The 21,519-nt window shown below is 41.9% G+C and overlaps 1 protein-coding gene across 2 annotated transcripts in view; it reads right to left on the bottom strand.

Moving 5' to 3' along the window:
* Positions 1–19,573, bottom strand: part of IPO11 (importin 11) — a 231,259-nt gene extending 211,686 nt beyond the window's left edge. Inside the window, exon 1 of one of the 2 annotated variants that reach the window (XM_066375687.1) lies at positions 19,426–19,573. The gene's annotated coding sequence lies outside the window, so the exon portion shown is untranslated. The remainder of the gene's footprint in view (positions 1–19,425) is intronic. The other variant, XM_066375677.1, reaches the window with a different exon arrangement.
* Positions 19,574–21,519: the final 1,946 nt, after the last annotated feature.

Here is a 21,519-nt window from a genome sequence, read left to right as displayed (position 1 = left end):
CTTGCCAAGATCACAATCTATTAAATGGCAGTGCTGAACTTGAATACCAAAGCCATGCTAATCTTAATCAGTATCTAAGACTGCCTCCCTTGAGTGGCAGCAATGACACCTAAAGCATCTCTATAGTCCCAGGAGTCCAACAAGACACTCAAGATATGCTTACTAAGTATTTGCTGAACAGTCTGACCAGGCGGTGGAGCAGTGGATAGAGTGTCAGCCTGGGATGCTGAGGACCCAGGTTCAAAACCACACGGTAGTCGGCTTGAGCACAGGCTCATCTGGCTCGAGCGCAGGCTCACCAGCCTGAGCGCGGGCTCACCAACTCGAGCACAGGATCACTGATATGACCCCATGGTCACTGGCTTAAAGTCAAAGGTCACTGGCTTGACAAAGAGGTCACTGGCTTGGCTGTAGCCCCCCAGTCAAGGCGCATGTGAGAGGGCAATCCATGAACAACTAAGGTGCCGCAGTGAAGAATTAATGCTTCTCACATCTCTTTCTCCCTTCTTGTCTGTCTGTCCCTGTCAGTCCCCCCAACTCTCTCTCGCAGAAAAAAATTTTTAAATATAAATAAATAAATATTTGCCAAATAAAGGAAAGTGACCAGCCTGACCAGGTGGTGGCACAGTGGATAGAGCGACAACCTGGGACACTGAGGACCCAGGTTCAAAACGCTAAAGTCACTATCTTGAGCACAGGATCATTTGGCTTGAACGCGGGGTCACTGGCTTGAGAGTGGGATCATCGCCATAACCCTATGGTCATGGCTTGAGCCCAAAAGTCACTGACCTGAGCAAGGGGTCATTGGTTCAGCTAGAATCCCTGGTCAAGTCACCTATGAGAAGCAATCAATGAACAACTCAAGTGCCAGAACTATGAATTGATGTTTCTCATTCTCTCTTCCTGTGTGTCTGTCTCTCTCACACACACACAAAAAAAGCAAAGTGACCAATTCTGAATAAAGTACTTCACACTGAACCACACGGCAGCTAATTAACTGATTCATTTCATTAAAGTGCTGAAAGTCTTCTGTGTTTTAACCACTGTTCTACAATATAGCATAGTAGTGTCTTGACTTCATGCAGTTTACCATATTTCCCCATGTATAAAATGCACCTTCTATCAAAAATTTTGGGGTCTAAAAACTGGGTACATCTTTTTTTTTTTTTTTTTTTTTGTATTTTTCTGAAGCTGGAAATGGGGAGAGACAGTCAGACAGACTCCCGCATGCGCCTGACCGGGATCCACCTGGCACACCCACCAGGGGGCGAAGCTCTGCCCACCAGGGGGCGACGCCCTGCCCACCAGGGGGCGATGCTCTGCCCCTGGGGGGGGGGGTCGCTCTGCCGCGACCAGAGCCACTCTAGCGCCTGGGGCAGAGGCCAAGGAGCCATCCCCAGCGCCCCGGCCATCCTTGCTCCAATGGAGCCTCGGCTGCGGGAGGGGAAGAGAGAGACAGAGAGGGAGGAGGGGGGGCGGTGGAGAAGCAAATGAGCGTTTCTCCTATGTGCCCTGGCCGGGAATCGAACCCAGGTCCCCCTCACGCCAGGCTGACGTTCTACAGCTGAGCCAACCGGCCAGGGAAAACTGGGTACATCTTATAGTGGTTGTAGATTTTTTTTTACTTGCATTTCCCGCTTTTTTGTGCTTGTTTTTGCGCTCATTATTGAAGACAGTGATTTGTCATCAGACACAGATGAGGACAAGCTAATGGAGTTTTGATAGTGAGGAGGAGTTGTATGAATTTTATGATGAATAAAACTTGAGTTCAATAACTTTATGTAATACATTTTCTTTCAAATTTTGGACCCCAAAATTAGGTGTCTTATACATGGTATCATCTTATACATGGGGAAATACAGTACATTTTAGCAGAAGCAGTAAGATCTATCTTTAAAAAAAAAAAAGTAAAAGAGAAAGAGACTAGGTAGTGATGAAGAAAATAAGATAATGTGTTAAAGACTAACTTCAATTGAATGTGTTACTTCAGATCAGGTGTTCAGGAGAGCTTCTCCGCAGTGACAGGAGAGACATGAATGACAAGAGATGCCCAGCCATGCAGAGTTCCCAGGAAGGAAAACAAATGAAAACAAAGACTTAGGGTTAGAAACAAACTTAAGATAGTCTGTATGACTGACACCTAATAAGAAAAGGGGAAAGGAGAACAAGATGAGGTTGGAAAAGCAGGCAGGAACACTTCATGGGCAACTCTGTAGAGGAAAAGAGTGTGTCTGGACTTTACTATATATACAAAAAAACAAACCAAAAAAAATTGGAAGTTAAGAAGACCATATGAATATATTAATATGAATACAATAATATAGAAAGGCTCTATCAGAACTCATCCCCAACCCTCCAAAAGAAAAAAGCCATGTCCCTGTTTTGAGCTGCTACTTGAAAAATAAAATTACTGACTAGTGCCAACCCCCATAGCAATTTGCACCTAGAACAAAGACTGTGCAGAACACTAAACGCACACATGCACCTTCACTTTACACAGATTCACAGCAGGGCAATCCTTAAATCCATGTACTGTACTCTTATCCTGACACCTCTCTCATCCTCACCATTTATCTGCTCTAATGGAAGCTGCTGGAGTTCCACCCCTACCTGCTCCATACAAGTCCTCCCCAGAAGTATATGCCCTGTCCCCACCTCCCCTTGTTTCTGATCCTTGATCCCAAGAAGTCCATCCAGTGTGGGAGAGAGAGCTCAGTTCACATATTTTTGGAGAACCGATTTTGTGCCAGGCACTGTGATAGTTGTTCAGATGACAGGAATCAGAAAGGGTCTCCCTTTCTACCCAAATCCTGGGGGATCGAGAGATGGGAAGGAGAGAGAAATAGCTTTATCATTAGCCTGAACAGGTGGTGCTGCAGTGAACAGAGCATCGAACTGGAAGGAACCCCAAGGTTGCCGGCGTGCAATCTCACCAGTTTGATCACAGGTTCACCGGCTTGAGTACGGGATCATAGACATGACCCATGGTCACTAACTTGAGCCCAAAGGTCTCTGGCTTAAAGCCCAAGGTCACTGGCTTGAAGCCCAAGGTCACTGGCTTGAGCAAGGGGTCACTCGATCTGCTGGAGCCCCCCCCCCATCAAGGCACATATGAAAAAGCAATCAATAAACAACTAAGGTGCTACAACGAAGAATTGATGCTTCTTATCTCTCTCCCTTCTTGCCTTTCTGTCCCTCTCTCTGTCTTTGTCTCTGTCACACAAAAAAACCTTTATCATTAAAACAAACTGTGAAAAATGTTTCAAAACCATCTTTAATAACTTCACTGGAAACATGGAAAAGTACTAATTAACTTATACGGGAGGCTTTAAGTAGCAATCAGTTCATAAACTGCAGATTGAATGTATCATCAAAAATAACTTAATTCAGGAATGACAGATCTATAATGGATTATTAAAAACACATTACTAAAGCATATTAAATGTTTTAAGGACCCCAAACAAACCTATAAAAGCAAATCTAACATGTGGACTAATATTACTGTTTTATAGGGGGAGAACTTACAGCTCTAGGAGAGCTGCCCCAGGCCATGCAGCAAACTTGTACAGGTTGAGTGAGGCCGGATAAGCAGGTCTCTGGAATTCCAGCTCTTCCTACTATGACAAAAATGGCCTGGCCACACCACCCTCCTCCCAAACACCCGCAAACCTACCATGCTCTCCCACAACAAGTTGCTAGCGAAACTATCAAAAAGATTTCTGAAATCATCGGAAATTTAAAAGGACCACATTAAGAAGTCATACAGCCCTGGCCGGTTGGCTCAGCGGTAGAGCGTCGGCCTGGCGTGCGGGGGACCCGGGTTCGATTCCCGGCCAGGGCATATAGGAGAAGCGCCCATTTGCTTCTCCACCCTCTCCCCTCCTTCCTCTCTCTCTCTCTTCCCCTCCCGCAGCCAAGGCTCCATTGGAGCAAAGATGGCCCGGGCGCTGGGGATGGCTCCTTGGCCTCTGTCCCAGGCGCTAGAGTGGCTCTGGTCGCGGCAGAGCGACGCCCCGGAAGGGCAGAGCATCGCCCCCTGGTGGGCGTGCCGAGTGGATCCCGGTCGGGCGCATGCGGGAGTCTGTCTGACTGTCTCTCTCCCCGTTTCCAGCTTCAGAAAAATACAAAAAAAAAAAAAAAAAAGTCATACAGTTCTCAACACTGGAATTCTCTTCAAAAGACAGTGATGGCAAGAAAGAACAGGGGGAAAAAGTAATGGAGTCATTCAAACATAACAGTGTGAAAATAAACTTATTTGGGTTAAAAGATAGATGACTACTAGTTACTACCAGTTGTCAGTTAGAGGGTGGTACACCTGAAAAACTAACCTTCAATATCTTTTTTTTAATTAGTATGCAGAAATATAATAGGGTTTCTACTGTTATTCGTATCAAGTAGAGAAGCAGACACAATAAGCAGTCTCCAAAAAACCTGGAGAGAACTGAGTGGTAAAGATGGAGGTGGAAGAAAAAAAAACAGGAGGAGGGACAGAAGGAAAAAGAAAACAAGGGAGGCGGGGTGGAAAACAGAAGAGGGAGCCACCGACACTAACTTGTGGAATGGCTAAACAAACGTACTTCCCAAAAAACTTGACAGGATCTTCACAGAGGCCACCAGGTCAACCTGAAAGCCAGGGAAGCCAGTCCCTCTCAGTGGACGCCCTAGTATGGATCTTCTGTATAGACATCTACGTGTAGAAAGAAAAGTCCTCTACATGTGGTAAAAGAATGAATCCTTTTCCTTTCAGCATTCTGATCAATTACTAAGATCCTCAGACAATCGAACAAACAGCAAGGCTAAATTTACCAAAGTTTTCTAATTAATAATGTAAACATTGAGGTTGCTTTGATTTTTCATTAATGTAGTTTCAAAATCATGCTTGTACTTTATTAGCTCTCAACTATGCTACAGAAGAGAATTATTTAAAATCTTAATTATTTTCTAAGAATAATAATAGAAAAGGAGAAAGTGAAAATTAAAAGGGTAGAAATTCTGCCTTCCTCCCTACCGTATCTCACAACTGAGTCAGTTCAATTTATTCATTAGTGGTCTTATTCTATTCTTTGATTCTAAAAGTCTAAACAATCTAGCAATATATGAAAGAGCCTAAAACTACTCATCCCCTGTAACTGGACTTTCTAGGCTTGTTTCTGCAAGATACCTCCCCAATTCTAAAAAAACCAAAAAAACAAAAGAAACAAAAAAAAAAAAAAACCCAAAGTCCAAAGATATATAGATGTGCCTGTAGTTGGGAATTTAGTAATTTTCATTAAAAGAAACAAACAAAACAAGGGAAATCCTAGCACCTCAGCCTGCCACCAACAGTCAGGTACTTTAAACCTGCAGTGACTTTAACTTCAGCCATGATGATTTTCTTCAGACTAATACATTATCTAAGTTTGTCCTTAGTTTGAAGAGATTCCGTACAAACAATAACCCCATCCCGCTATTAAATGCGAAAGCAATGAGTAAATAAACTGACTTAGAAAAAGGTGTAAGATTACAATAAAAATTGAAGAAAAAAGAATATCTTTTTATTTATTTTTAATTTTTGAAAAAAATTTCAAAATCAAAACAGGTTTCCCCAGTAAAATAAATTTACTCAGGCGTGGGTTCATAATAAATGGTAAACCCATATAGTGTAAGAACAGCTATTGGGGAATGGAATATTCCCCAAGTATACAAGTATCACCCCACAAAATAACTGCTAAATACAAGAAAGAGACAAACCTTTAAAATGAAGAGCTCTGTCATCACCAGCTCAATTAAGAAAACAAACTTTGTATCATGAACAGTTGCACAACTTGACCTCAGTGCCTCCTGATGCGATGGAGTAAGAAGCACGGAGTAAGAAGCACGCAACCTCACCTCTGAAATACCAAAAATAATCAGTCTTCATCTAAGCAAGACTCTAGACCCGACTCCCAGTGTGAAGGACATAGAAATAGTCAGCTTTTTTCCAGAATACTTTGTGGCATGAAAAGCTACACAGATCTTCTCCGCAGTGAAACAACCATAACTCATAAAAGCTATAAAAAAGCAGCCATTTAATATCTCTGGAAAAGGTGGTTAAAAACATACAGTAAATGGAGAAATCTTTATGCAAGAAATACTACTAAATCTTGGTAAGAACAGCAAGAATCTGTGCCATCTGAGCAACAAACTCACTCCTACGCCACAGTGCTACAGCTACTCCAGAAGATGTAGCCAAGAACACGGGGCTCCCTCTCAACCCAGTTCTTAATCTAGGGCAGGGGTCCCCAAACTGCGGCCCGCTGAGGCCATTTATCCAGCCCCCGCCGCACTTCCGAAAGGGGCACCTCTTTCATTGGTGGTCAGTGAGAGGAGCATAGTTCCCATTGAAATACTGGTCAGTTTGTTGATTTAAATTTACTTGTTCTTTATTTTAAATATTGTATTTGTTTCCGTTTTGGTTTTTACTTTAAAATAAGATATGTGCAGTGTGCATAGGAATTTGTTCATAGTTTTTTTTATAGTCCGGCCCTCCAATGGTCTGAGGGACAGTGAACTGGCCCCCTGTGTAAAAAGTTTGGGGACCCCTGATCTAGGGCTATACTCTATCCCCAAGACGGGCAGGCACCAGCACTTCTCATCCACCCCAGCTGTGCTGCCGCTCTGTCTCAGGCAAGCAGAGCCTAGAGGTCTAGGACTCTTTTCTTCCACCCAGGTACCACTTGTGGAGAAAATGCTCTACCTCTCACACGTCAGGCCAAAAGTCGTGGGCCTCAACCATGCAGCAGAGGTTCCACACCAGGAACAATAATGGTTGGAGGTTTCAATACTCTACTTTCAATAATGGATAGAACTAGGAAGAAAATCAACAAGGAAATAAAAGTCTTGAACAACATTATACACAAACTAGATCTAACAGATATTTAGAGAACATTGAACTCAATAGTAGAATGCACACACATTCTTCTTGAGTGTGCATAGTGTGTGCATGGATACTCTGGATACATAAGTTAGACAACAAAAAAAGCCTCAAATTTAAAAGGATTGAAATCATACAAATATGTCCTCTAATCACAATCAAAAATAGAAATATGGGAAATTCACATTTTCAGATTTCAAAACTCAATACAAAGCTACAGTCATCAACACAATGTTGGTGACTGGCATAAGGACAGATATATATGCCAGTGAAACAAACCTGAAAGTCCAACAACAAATCCTTACAACTGACTTTGACCCTGGCCAGATAGCTGGGTTGGTTAGAGCACTGTCCAGATACACAAAGGTTGCTGGTTCAATCCCCAGTCAAGGCACATACAGAAACAGATCAATGTTTCTGTCTCTCCCTCTCTCTCTGAAATAAATCAATGTTTTTAAGAAAAATAAAGTCAACTGATTTTCAACAAGGGTACCAAGGTAATTTAATGGAGAAAGCAGTCTTTTCAACAATTGGTGCTGAAACAAGTGGATATTCACATGCAAAAGAGCACATTTTCCTTACACCACACACAAAAATTAACTCCAAATATTAAAAGGTTAATATTATAAAACTCTTAGAAGAAAACCTAGGATTAAATATTCATGACTTCATACCCACTGACATAGTTATAATAAAAAATATACATATAATATGAGGTATTGACCTGAACGTGGAAAAACTGGAACCCTAATGCATTGCTAGTAGGAATGTAAAATGGTGCAGCCACTTTGGAAACAATCCGTCAGCTTCTCAAAATGTTAAACATACAGTTACTATATGACCCCAAAGTTTCAGGTGTAGGTACATATCCAAGTGAAATTAAGACACATGTCTACACAGCCTGACCGGATGGTGGCACAGTGGATCGAATGTCAGACTGGGACACAGAGGACCCAAGTTTAAAACCCCGAGGTTGCTGGCTGGGGCATGGGATCAGAAACATGACCCATGGTCACTGGCTTAAGCTTAAAAGTCGCTGTCTTGAAGCCCAAAGTCGCTAGCTTGAGCCCAAGATCGCTGGCTTGAACAAGGGGTCACTCGCTCTGCTGTAGCCCCATGGTCAAGGCACATATAAGAAAGCAATCACTGAACAACTAAGATGCCGCAACAAAGAACTGATGCTTCTCATCTCTCTGCCTTCCTGTCTGTCTGTCCCTATCTGTCCATCTGAGTCTCTCTCTGTCTCTGTCACACACACACAAAAAAGACACATCTACACAGAAACTTGTATGCAAATTTTCACAGCAGCATTACTTATAATTGTCAGGAGTGAAAATAACTCCAATGTCCATCATCTGATGAATGGGTAAATAAAATGTGGTATTTTCATACAACAGAATATTATTTAGCAATAAAAAGAAATAAAATCCTTCTCATATATCCTACAACATAAATGAATCTTGAAACATTATCCTAAGTCAGAGGTCGGAAACCTGTGGCTCACAAGCCAGATGTAGCTCTTTTTTTTTTTTTTTTATAATTGTTTTTTTTTTTCATTTTCCTTTCTTTTTATTCATTTTTAGAGAGGAGAGAGAGAGGGAGAGAGAGAGACAGAGAGAGAGAAGGGGGGAGGAGCTGGAAGCATCAACTCCCATATGTGCCTTGACCAGGCAAGCCCAGGGTTTCAAACCGGCAACCTCAGCATTTCCAGGTCGACGCGTTATCCACTGCGCCACCACAGGTCAGGCCAGATGTAGCTCTTTTGATGGCTGCATCTGGCTCGCAGACAAATCTTTAATAAAAAAATAATAACATTAAAAATATAAAACATTCTCATGTGTTACAATTCATTCATTTCCTACTGCTCATGTTCATGGTTGCGGGTGGCTGGAGCCAATCACAGCTGTCCTCCGGGACAACACCAAATTTTTATGGGATAATGCATAACGTACAAGGGTCGTTATATGGCTCTCACAGAATTAATTACATTTTAAAATATGTGGCTCTCTCAGCCAAAAAGGTTCCCGACCCCTGTTCTAAGTCAAATAAGGCAGTCATAAAAGATCGATGCTGTATGATTTCACTTTTATAAAATGTCAAGAATAAACAAATTCATAAAAACAAAAAGTAGATAAGTGATTGCCGAGGGCTAGGAGGTCAGAGAAAATGTGTAGTGACTGCTGATGGAAACATGGTTTCTTTTGGGGATAACAGAAATGTTCTAAAATTGATTCTAGTGATGGTTGCACAACTCTATGAATATATTAAAAACCACAGAACCATATTCTTCCAGTAAGTGAAATGTATGGTCTGTGCATTATATCTTAATAAATATCTTACTTTTTTAGGTGCTTTGACTATGTAAATGCTAATGTCAATAAGAGACAATGTCAAGTGACTGAATAAATGAAAAACATTTGGCATAGAATGTATATGGCAACAATATTGATGTTAATTTGGAGCAAGCAAGAGCATTTCCTCAAGAAGTTAAAACAAAATTAAAGACATACACTTAAACATCAGCCAAGGTTCTTAAGATGCCAATACCATTCCAATCCATATGGTACAGTTTGGAGTAATTTCATTTCTCAAGAGGTTGTTTGGACAAGAAAGTCTTCTCTGTGTACTCATTATAGGTTGTTAAGCATTCCAGTATATTATATGTAAATAACACTTCCTAGGGATTGTTTTGACTAAAGATACTTTCATATATCTCCAAATACCCTCAAGTTAAAGAAACACTGGGGATACTAAAGCATTTCCTATGAGATTTCATGCAGACTGCCAAAGATTTATCTATTTTGGAATAAAAGATACAAAATAAAAAATAATTTTAAATTTTAAAATGCTCATACACACACATATCAAGAAAGGGAAGAGTTATTTGTACCTGCTTTCTCTTCTCTATTCCTACAACAGTCCATCTACCCAAGAGTTCCAAAGGACCTACAAACTCCCACAGAATAGTAGAAACTACAAAATTAAATCCTCCTAAACCTGGCCTTTAAAATATATATAATCTGTTTTGTAATTAGAGGAATAACTATAGTGTCAAATAAAAAATATTATATAAAATATATGTATAGGCCTGACCTGTGGTGGCACAGTGGATAAAGCATCAATCTGGAACGCTGAGGTCACCGGTTTGAAACCCTGCACTTGTCTAGTCAAGGCAAACATGGGAGTTGATGCTTCCTGCTCCTCCCCCCTTTCTCTCTCTCTCTCTCTCATTCTCTCTCCTCTCTAAAATGAATAAATAAAAATAAAAAAACAAAAAATATATATGTATAAAACTACAAAATATAAAAATGCCTAAGAATAAAATACAAGCAGGAAACAAATTATAAACAGTAATTGTATTTAGATAGCCCCAGGAGTTATAAGGATTTTTTTTTTCTTTTTTACAGAGACAGAGAGAGAGTCAGAGAGAGGGATAGATAGGGACAGACAGACAGGAACGGAGAGAGATGAGAAGCATCAATCATTAGTTTTTCGTTGAGACACCTTAGTTGTTCATTGATTGCTTTCTCATATGTGCCTTGACCACAGGCCTTCAGCAGACTGAGTAACCCCTTGCTCGAGCCAGCGACCTTAGGTCCAAGCTGGTGAGCTTTGCTCAAACCAGAGGAGCCTGTGTTCAAGCTGGTGACCTTGGGGTCTCGAACCTGGGTCCTCCGCATCCCAGTCCGATGCTCTATCCACTGTGCCACCGCATGGTCAGGCTTATAAGGATTCCTGTAGTCTACATATTTTTCCTTCATGGTAAAAAAAAAAAAGCCTTAAAAAAACTTTTTTAAAGGCCATGAATTTTTTATTTTAACCTGTTCTAAGTTTTCATGGGAAAATTTGCTTCATCTCTCTTCCCTACTCCTATAACATCCCAACTTCTCCAGAGCTTCAGATCATCACGCATTTCTCTTGTCAAGCAGAAACACAAAGAAATCACAACAACATATTAAGTGTAGCACATTTAAGGAGAAATTGTGGTCACTAACTGCACTCTCATCATATCAGGAGAAAGCTTACAACTTGGTCTTCAGTAACAAGAGTTGATAAGCAACAGTTCTGCTATATTACCTAGATATGTAATAACAATGTTCACCAAAAAAAAATTTTCCTCACACAGGGGACTAGGGAGTCTTGTAATCAAACAACAGTTTTGGGGTTTTTTGTATTTTTCTGAAGTTGGAAACGGGGAGGCAGTCAGACAGACTTCCACATACACCTGACCGGGATCCACCCAGTATGCCCACCAGGGGGCGATGCTCTGCCCATCTGGGGCATTGCTCTGCTGCAACCAGAGCCATTCTAGCGTCTGAGGCAGAGGCCACAGAGCCATCCTCAGCGCCCGGGCCAACCCTGCTCCAATGGAGCCTTGGCTGTGGGAGGGAAAGAGAGAGACAGAGAGGAAGGAGAGGGGGAGGGGTGGAGAAGCAGATGGGTGCTTCTCCTGTGTTGCTGGCCGGGAATCAAACCCAGGAATCCTGCATGCCAGGCCAATGCTCCACCACTGAGCCAACCAGCCAGGGCCTCAAACAACAGTTTTAACTTAAATAGTCCTCTCTAACAAGCACTTAATATTCATCTTATTTGGTATTTATAAATAAATAACAGTTTAAAATATTTAATAGTCTGAGAAAAATGAAACCAACCAAAAAGTTCTAATTTATTGATTACTTCCCTTTAAGATTCACATAGTGTATACAACACACTTCCATCACGTTAAGAAAGTTTGTATTTAAGCCCTGGCCGGTTGGCTCAGCGGTAGAGCATCGGCCTAGCATGCGGAGGACCCGGGTTCGAATCCCGGCCAGGGCACACAGGAGAAGCGCCCATTTGCTTCTCCACCCCTCCGCCGCGCTTTCCTCTCTGTCTCTCTCTTCCCCTCCCGCAGCCAAGGCTCCATTGGAGCAAAGATGGCCCGGGCGCTGAGGATGGCTCTGTGGCCTCTGCCTCAGGCGCTAGAGTGGCTCTGGTCGCAACATGGCGACGCCCAGGATGGGCAGAGCATCGCCCCCTGGTGGGCAGAGCATCGCCCCTGGTGGGCGTGCCGGGTGGATCCCGGTCGGGCACATGCGGGAGTCTGTCTGACTGTCTCCCTGTTTCCAGCTTCAGAAAAATGCAAAAAATAAAAAAAATAAAAAAAATAAAAAAAAGGAAAGTTTGTATTTGTTAGCAATATAGTGTTTTTAATTCCTTTTTTTTTTACTTTTAGTTATATATTTTTTATTATTCTTTTCAGTATTATTTTGTATTAGTGTCAGAGGTACACCACAGTTTAACTTAATTTCTAAGTCTTCTCCATGACAGTTTCCACATCAACTTGTTTCTTTACCAGATAATGCACTACTAGAGCTACCGTTCCTAAGAATGCAAAAATAAACTAGGTAATCTGCAGTGCCATCTGATGGTAAGAAGTAAGTGCTACTCCCCAAAATGTAATTACAAGATTCTTTCCCTTCAAGGACAGAGAAACAGGTGGACAACGTTCCCAGTAACCATTTGGCCAGGACAACCATCTAAAAATACAGCAATGGTTTTTGGGGTACAAGTAGTTCAGTCAATAAATGCTGTGAAAAGAGCTCCCGAGGGAAAGAAACAAATAGGAGCCTAAAGAACAATGTAAAAAGATGGGATTCAAAACATGAAAATGAAAACCTTGCCTTAAGGCAATATATGACAAGCAAAAAAACTTCCTTACAGCACTGTCCCTTCTTCTGTAAATACTGAATCATTGAAAATACTCTCTAAAGTCCTGGCTGGATAGTTCGGTTGGAGAGCACAGTCCTGATACACAAAAGGTTGCCTGTTTGATCCTGGTCAGGACACAAACAGTCTCTCTCTCTCACTCTCTCCCTTCATCTCTCTCTAAAATCAATGTCAGTTTTTTATATAATTAAATAAATAAACATAAAATATGACTGACTGGTGTTGGTACAGTGGGTCAAGTGTTGATCCAGAAGGCTGAGGTCACTAGTTCGAAGCCCTGACCTCACCAGCTCTGAGTGTGGGCTCGTCAGTGCAGTCACTGGCTTAAGTGGTCCCCCAATTCTCCACACAATACCAAAGTTCACCAGCTTGAGCTCAAAAGGTCTTTGGTGTGTAAAACCCAAGGTTGCTGGCTTGAACAAGGGAACCCTGGCTCAGCTCTAGTCAAGGCATGTACAAGAAGCAATCAGTGTACAACTAAAGTGAAAGCAACTATGAGTTGATGCTTCCCACTCTCTCTCTCTTCCTGTTTCTCAAAAGAAAAAAAATTATAAAAAAATTTAAATAATAAAAAACAAAAATACTCTCTACAAAAAGACAACGTGAAATGAAGACCTGAACATATTTTGAGCTTTACACAAACTATGTTAAAATTTAAGAAAATGTAATACCATAAGCAATGTGTTAGCATAAAGAACAAGAACAGGCAGAGTAGTATCAAAAAAAAGGATGAAATCACCTGATGAGAAAAAAACTGTAGCCTGACCAGGCGGTGGCGCAGTGAATAGAGCGTCAGACTGGAATGCAGGACCCAGGCACGAGACCCCAAGGTCACCAGCTTGAGCACAGGATTATCTGGTTTGAGCAAAGCTCGCCAGTTTGGACCCAAGGTCGCTGGCTTGAGCAAGGGGTTCCTCGGTCTGCTGAAGGCCCACGGTCAAGGCACATATGAGAAAGCAATCAATGAACAACTAAGGTGACACAACGAAAAACTGATAATTGATGCTTCTCATCTCTCTCCGTTCCTGTCTGTCTGTCCCTATCTATCCCTCTCTCTGACTCTATCTCTGTAAGAAAACAAACAAACAAAAAAAAACTGTAGCATTCCACATTTAAGAGAAGGATAAATACAGTCAAATACAAGCCACTGAGAAAGTGACACTAATGGCCCTGGCTGGTGGCTCAGTGGATAGGGCATTGGCCCATCGTATGCATGTCCTGGGTTCGATTTCCAGTCAGGGCACACCAGAAAAGCAACCATCAGCTTCTTCCCCACTTCCTCGCCTCCTTCTCTCCTTCTTCCCCTCTGGTATCCAGTGGCTTATCTTGAGTGTGGCCCTAGGCACTGAACATAGCTCAGGCACTGAGGGTAACTTGGTACTCGAGCATCAGACCCAGATAGGGTTGCCAGGTGGACCCCAGGGCACATGCAGAGTCTGCCTCACTATCTCCCTTCCTCTCACCTAAAAACACCAAAAATAAATGAAAGTGACACTAATAACTTAAAAGCTCCAATTTTCGCCTGGCCTGTGGTGGTGCAGTGGACCAGGCATCGACCTGGAATGCTGAGGTTGCCAGTTCGAAACCCTCGGCTTGTCTGGTCAAGGCACATATGGGAGTTGATGCTTCCTGTTCCTCTCTCTCTTTCTCTCTCTCTCTGTCTCCTGTCTCTCTAAAACTGAATAAACTAAAAAAAAAAAAAAAAAAAAAAAAAAGCTCTAGCCTGACCTGTGGTGGCGCAGTGGATAAAGCATCAACCTGGAAACACTGAGGTTGCTGGTTCAAAACCCTGGCTTGCCTGGTCAAGGCACATATGGGAGTTGATGCTTCCTGCTCCTCCCCCTTCTCTCTCTCTCTCTCTCTCTCTCTCTCTCTCTCCCCCCCCTCTCTAAAATGAATAAATAAATAAAATTAAAAACAACAACAAAAAAAAAGCTCTCATTTTCTACCAGGGAAGAACATGTGTTGGGCACATAAAAACATGGAGAATAGCCTTTTAGTGAAATGTATAAACAATATAGTATTTACCATAAACCACTGGAGCACTTCCCAGAGGGATTAGAGGCAAATGTCAATTTTTTTTCCAAAGGTAATTAAATTTCTGCAAGGCAACTCATGATCTACAGCCCAAGTCTACAAAAAGAATAGGAGGCAGAAAACATATTCCTGGGGAATTACAATTAGGAAATATTATAAAATTGCTAAACTGCCTGGAGTCAAAAGCAAACTAAAGGAAGAAGTTATGTCCAAGACAAAAAAAGAAATGAATTTCTTTGAAGATTGGGGGGAGGGGGGTAATAAGGAGGTAGAAAAAATGAATATAGACAACTTTCAAGAAACTTAAGAAAATAATTATAGATGAAACCAAGGAGAATATATTTAAGCCCTGGTTTGGCAGCTCAGTTGCTTAGAGCATCATCTCCATCTACCAAGGTTGCAGGCTCGAACCCTGGTTGGGTCACATACAAGAATCAACCAATGGCCTGACCAGGCAGTGGCGCAGTGGATAGAGCGACAGACTGGGATGTGGAGGACTCAGGTTTGAAACCCCAAGGTTGCTGGCTTGAACATGGGCTCATCTGGTTTGAGCAAGGCTCACCAGCTTGAGCCCAAGATCGCTGGCTTGAGCAAGGGGTCACTTGGTTTGCTATAGCCCCACGGTCAAGGCACATATGAGAAAACAGTCAATGAACAACTAAGGTGCCACAATGAAGAGTTGATGCTTCTCATTTCTCCCTTCCTGGCTGTCTGTCCCTATCTGTCCCTCTCTCTGTCTCTCTCTTTCTCTCTCTCTCTCTCCTGTCTCTCTAAAAATGAATAAATAAAATGTAAAAAAAATAATTTTTTAAAAAAGCTTGACCTATGGTGGCACAGAGTGGATGCAGCGTCAACCTGGAACGCTGAGGTTGCTGGTCCAAAACTCTGGGCTTGCCCAGTCAAGGCACACACAAGAAGCAACTATGAGCTGATGCTTTCCACTTCTCCTCTACACACACACCACCCCATGCCTTTCTCTCTCTCTCCAAAATATAAACAAACAAATAAATAAGATGACTATGTTTAAATCCAGGTTAGTGCCAGTCCATGTGAAAAAAGGATTAATCAAGTGTTATGGGCTGAATTGTGTTCCCCCAAAATTCTTATGTTGTGCCCACTCCAATATCCTTGGTATTCGAGATTAGACTCTTGAAGATGTGATTAAGTTAAAATGAGGTCATCATCCAATAGGACTGATGTGCTAAAAAAAAAAAAAAAAAAAAAATGTTACCAGCCCTGGCTGGTTGGCTCAGCGGTAGAGCGTCAGCCTGGCGTGTGGGGGACCCGGGTTCGATTCCCGGCCAGGGCACATAGGAGAAGCACCTATTTGCTTCTCCACCCCCCCCCCCTCTTTCCTCTCTGTCTCTCTCTTCCCCTCCCGCAGCCGAGGCTCCATTGGAGCGAGGATGGCCCGGGCGCTGGGGATGGCTCCTTGGCCTCTGCCCCAGGCGCTAGAGTGGCTCTGGTCGCGGCAGAGCGACGCCCCGGAGGGGCAGAGCATCGCCCCCTGGTGGGCAGAGCGTCGCCCCTGGTGGGCGTGCGGGTGGATCCCGGTCGGGCGCATGCGGGAGTCTGTCTGACTGTCTCTCCTGGTTTCCAGCTTCAGAAAAATTAAAAAAAAAAAAAAAAAAAAAAAAGAGTTACCAGAAGTTCTAGTGTACAAAGGTATGACCATGTAAAGAGGCAGAAAGATGTTGGTTATCTGTAAATCAAGGAGACCTCAGAGAAAACAAGTACCACTGGTACCTTTATCTTAGACTGCCAGCATTTCAAACTATAAGAAAATTAATTTCTGGCCTTGGCTGGTGGCCCAGTGTATGGACATCCCGGGTTTGATTTTTGGTCAGGGCACACAGGAGAAGCAACCATCTGCTTCTCTCCATCTCCTTCTCCCCCTTCCCTCCCTCTTCCTCTCCCACAGCCCGTGGCTGGATTGGTTCAAGCATGGCCCCAGCGCTGAGGGTAGTTCAGTTGGTCCAAGTATGTCCACCTTAGACACTAAAAATAGCTTGGTTTATCTGAGCATCAGCCCCAGAGGGGGTTGTTGGGTGGATTCCGGTGGGGGCACATGTGGAAGCCTGTCTCACTACTCTCCTCTCACAAAAAAAAAAAAAAAAAAAAAAAAAGAAAGAAAAAGAAAAGAGAAGAAATTTCTGTGGTTTAAGTCACTCAGTCTGAAGTATTTTGTTATGGCAGCCCTAGCAAAGTAATATAGAGAAAGCATTGCCACCAAGGAAAAAAACGCAGAGCACAATAGAGATGGACAGATAGAGGGAGACATATTTGCAGGTGAAAGAGGACAAAAAGCAATGAAGTTCTCATCAATGTCTTTTATTTCTTCTCTGAAGTAGAAAGCAACATTATCCAGGAAAGAGTAAGAAGGGAAGGATGATGGTGGGTGGGTTAATAACCACCATGGGAAAAAGAAGCTGTTTGAAACACACAGGATTTTGGGGTTGCCTGTCTATTTCTCAAGAAATGTTGATGTTGAATGAATATCTAGCTGTCATTCATGAATGCTTTAGTTCAGTTTCAATAATCTGGCAGTAACTAGCAAAGAAAACGCACTGGGATGAGTCAGAACGTGGGTTTTAAATCTAGGTATGCATGACCTTATCCAAGTCACTTACCCTTGCTGGGTGTTAGTTTCTTTAACCAGATATACGAGACTCAATAATCAGCATAAGATCATCTCAAATTAAAATAAAGGATGCTATAATTTTTTTTTTGATGATATAATTTTTATGCAGGTCTGAGCATTACGTTAGTCTTCTTTAACAACCAAAGTACTGTGTCTCAAGCTTTAGGGTATATTTATATCATGTGAAAAGCTTGTTAAAATGCAGATTCTGATTCAGTAGATCTGGGGTTAAGGCTGAGATTGTACATTTCTAACAAACTCTCAGGTGATGCCATATACAGTAGTTCCACATTTTGAGGAGCAAGGGTGTAGAAACTTGATTCAGCTCAAGCTTGACAAAGCTTATAATTGTAAGCTTATCTGTAATCAGCTTGATATTTAGAAAACCAAACAAAGACACTCCAGACTCACAGCTGCACTAAGTGTGCCTTGCCATTCCCTGAAATACTGATTTTAATGGACAATTCCTATTTGGTGCAGAGAGAAAAAGAAAGGAATAAATAATATTGCCAGCAATAACATGAAATTAGAAGCCCAACATTATATACAAATATACACACATATACAAACATAGAACAGAAAGGTTAAAAAACTATCTAATTAAATATATTATCTCCCAAAATTTGAATATTTGTATTTCTGGGAGATAATAAACATGTCTATCTCTGGTTTAATCTGAATGCAAACCCATAATCACAATATTTAAGTTGTCTGTATTTATTTTCTCCACCTCCTGATTACTTTTTTTTTCAATACATTGAAGTCTGACAATCAATGTCAGTGACTGAATTTAATGGGGGTAAGGGTCACCATTGATCCTTTCGTTCTGAAAAGTACTGAAATGTTTTAAATTCACAATATCACATAATCTAAAGATTTTTACATTAATTGCCAAATAATCTTCACATATTTGTTTAGAACCCCTAACCACATTACCATAACTAAATTCATTTTTGGTGAGAATTCTCTTCTGCTTTAGGAAGTCTAACTAGGACAGAGCAGTCCAGTTGCCCTAGAGCCATAACATATTGCCACAAAGCATTGTTATAATTAAACTGTTTCTACTATTCCCTTTGCTAGGTTACAAAAGGAGAAATTCCACAATTCCATCATAACCAACAGGGAGAGATTTTCATTGTAACTTTACAGAAATCTTTCTCAGTGACAAAAAGTGTAAGTAAAAATGTCATGCAATAGATGGCGTATATTGTAGTCACTCTGTCCCTAACTTGAAGCCTCTGTACTAGAGAAGTTTGAAATAATGTTAAAAAGGAGAAATGAACTCCCTATCCAAGAAAAAAAAAAAAAAGTATGGCTGTAAAAAATGCTCTCACTCCCTTCTGAAGAATAACCAAATTCCAAGGACATTACCCCATTACACTGAGCTCCTTTCAACTGGAGTGGGGAGAGAGTATGTCAATAGCCATCTTGGCACCAGTAGACAATTTACCAGTCACTTTGAAATAATACCTCCCTCAATCACTATGTCTCTTTCTCTCCCTCCCTCTTTCTCTCTCTCTCACACACAAACACACACAAATTAAAGAAAAATGACAAACGTAATGGGCCTCAAATAGTTTTACTGAATCACAAGATAACCCCAAATATAAAGCTGAAGTAGCTGGGCTTGAGCATTGGCGGCCATATCTCAGCAGGCAGGTCCTCTGAAAATGTGTAACTTCACTTGTTCATTTAAGGTTAGCCAGGGTGTAATATCTAATTATAGCTTTCACAGTATTGCTATTAACAGCAATGTCGTGTGTGCAATAATAATACACAGTATTTTTATACTAAAGATGACCACGGTCTCTCTATCCCCCAAGGGCAAATGCACCACCCTGGTCCGCAACCACAACCACAATGGGCAACCTACGCTCTCATCATCTTGGCACCCGGCGTCTTCCTTCCTGCACCCCGATTCCTCAGTGACCATGCTTCCCGCTCCGGCCTAAATGGGACAGCCCCGAGCTCCCACGGGTTCTTAGGGCTGCGCAAAGAGCCAACCCTGCAGGCCCTCGCCGCGCCACTGCTATCCCTCATCTCCCGGTAGCCCCACGTTCCTTCCTGGCATCATGGGTCTCCGCTGCCCATCCCACTCCTCCCTTCCCCTCGCGTGCTCTCTGAGACTCTCAGGCCAGAGCCTTACCGCTTGGTTCGGTCCGGAATAGTCCGGATCTCCTGCTTCCACTCCACAAAACGAAGCGGCGTCGGTTGGTCCCGCGCCCCACGGTTCCAGTTCACACGCTGCCGCCTGCCGATGCCGAAAGCCTCTTCTAGGAACGCGCCATGTTCTGCGTCGCAGCTGCAAACGTAGCGGACTCTCCAATATCACGTCACAGGCTCCCACAGCGGGTGCAATAGGCAAAGAGAGGAGGCGATAGGACAACTGAGAGAGGGGGGGCGGAGCTTTTTCTTCGAAACCGAAGGCGCCTGACTTCTGAATCAGCAGTGTGCGCTTGCGCAATATAGAGAGCCGGGAACCGGGACTCCGCGGGATCTGTAACCATAGAAACCATAGGTCCTGGTGGCCCCGCGCCGGGAAAAATCAATTTGTTTCCTGGGTCGATTGAAGCTTATATCAGGACCTTTTTCCCTTCTCCATTCTAGATATCAACTGCTAAACTGCACTGTTTTATGGGTCTGTCTCTGCATAGAAGAGTTATTAAGTAATCCTACTATCATCAGTCAACCCCTCACGAATATTTTTTAAGGTCCTAAACTTAATGGACGCTCTACTCCAAAACGATCCAAGATTGGAAAGATTGAAAAGGAAGTCCAGCCCTCCCTGTCTCTGCTACTATTTAGCTTAGTGACCTAAGTTTTCTTTTCTTCAGAATGAATTTGTAAAGAAATAATTGAGTGTTCATAAAGATTAATAAAGTAGATAACATTTACTGAGCATTTGATATGTACCAGATACTGTCCTAAGATCTTTACATGAATCATATCTTTTAACCCTTAAATCAACCCTATGAGGTGCTTTTTATTATGCCCCTTTTATAGATAAAGAAAATAAAGCACAGAGAAGTCAAGTAACCTGCCTAAGGTCACATAGCTATTAAGTGGCTGTGTTTAGTTTTGAGCCAGGCAATCCTAACTCCTGCATTATAAGGATGTTCATCATACGAGACTGTTTTTAAAAGTAAAAATATAATATAAAATTCACCTAAATGACCACCAAGCAAGCCATGATTAAATCATGATGCATACATATGTAATAAAATACAAACTGACCATTGAAATTTATATAGATAGGCCCCAGCCAGCTGGCTCAGTGGACATAGCATCCACCCAGTGAATGGATGTCCCAGGTTTGATTCCCAGTTGGCACACAAGAGAAGAAACCATCTGTTTCTTTCCTCCTCCCTCTCCTCCCTCTCCCCCTTCTCTGCCTCTTCTACTCTTGCAGCCAGTGGCTCAATTGGTTCAAGAGTTGACCCTTCTGAGGATACCTCAGTTGGTCCAAGCATCAGCCTCAGGTGCTAAAAAAAATAGCTAGGTTGATTCAGCATTGGCCCCAGACAGGGGTTGTCAGGTGGATCCCGGTTGGGGCACATGTGAGAGTCTGTCTTACTATCTCCCCTCCTCTCACTTAAAAAAATTAAAAAATTATATGGACATGTTTTTATTGATATTTTAACACATTCACAATGCATTGGGAAAAGAGTGGATTACAAAACCATGTTCAGATGGTCCTATTTTTGGAAATATATATGCCAAAATGTTAACAAGATCTTGTCACTAATTGGATGATGTATCTTTATATATGGCTTAACTTCCTTGATTTTACTGAAAGGTAAGGTAGTATTTTTCATATTTTAAGTGTGCATAGAAACACATGTGGATTTTGTTAAAATAGACATCGTAATTTAGTTAGTCTGAGGTGGAGCTTGAAATTCTTAATTTCTTTTCTTTTTTCTTTTCTTTTTTTTTCAAGTGAGAGAGAGCAAAGCAGCAAGGGCAAAGATGAGAAGCATCAATTCATACTTGCTTCACTTTAGTTGTTTATTTTTTCTCAATGAAACTCTTCATTTCTAAAGAGTTTCCAGTTAATGCCATAAATCACATGTTGAATAACAAAGATAAATAAGGAATATGCAATAAAGAAAAAAATAGCCTAATTTGAATTAAAATGATGAAGTTCACCTAGAAGAATAACATTTTCTATTTAGAACAATGGATTCTTTGGAAATCTAAGGAAAGCTGTAACTTAGAAAAATGCACATACACAAAATTTTGC

This window comes from Saccopteryx leptura, chromosome 1, assembly GCF_036850995.1.
Source record: "Saccopteryx leptura isolate mSacLep1 chromosome 1, mSacLep1_pri_phased_curated, whole genome shotgun sequence".
Lineage (NCBI taxonomy): Eukaryota > Metazoa > Chordata > Mammalia > Chiroptera > Emballonuridae > Saccopteryx > Saccopteryx leptura.
This window is presented reverse-complemented; position numbering and strand designations above follow the sequence as displayed.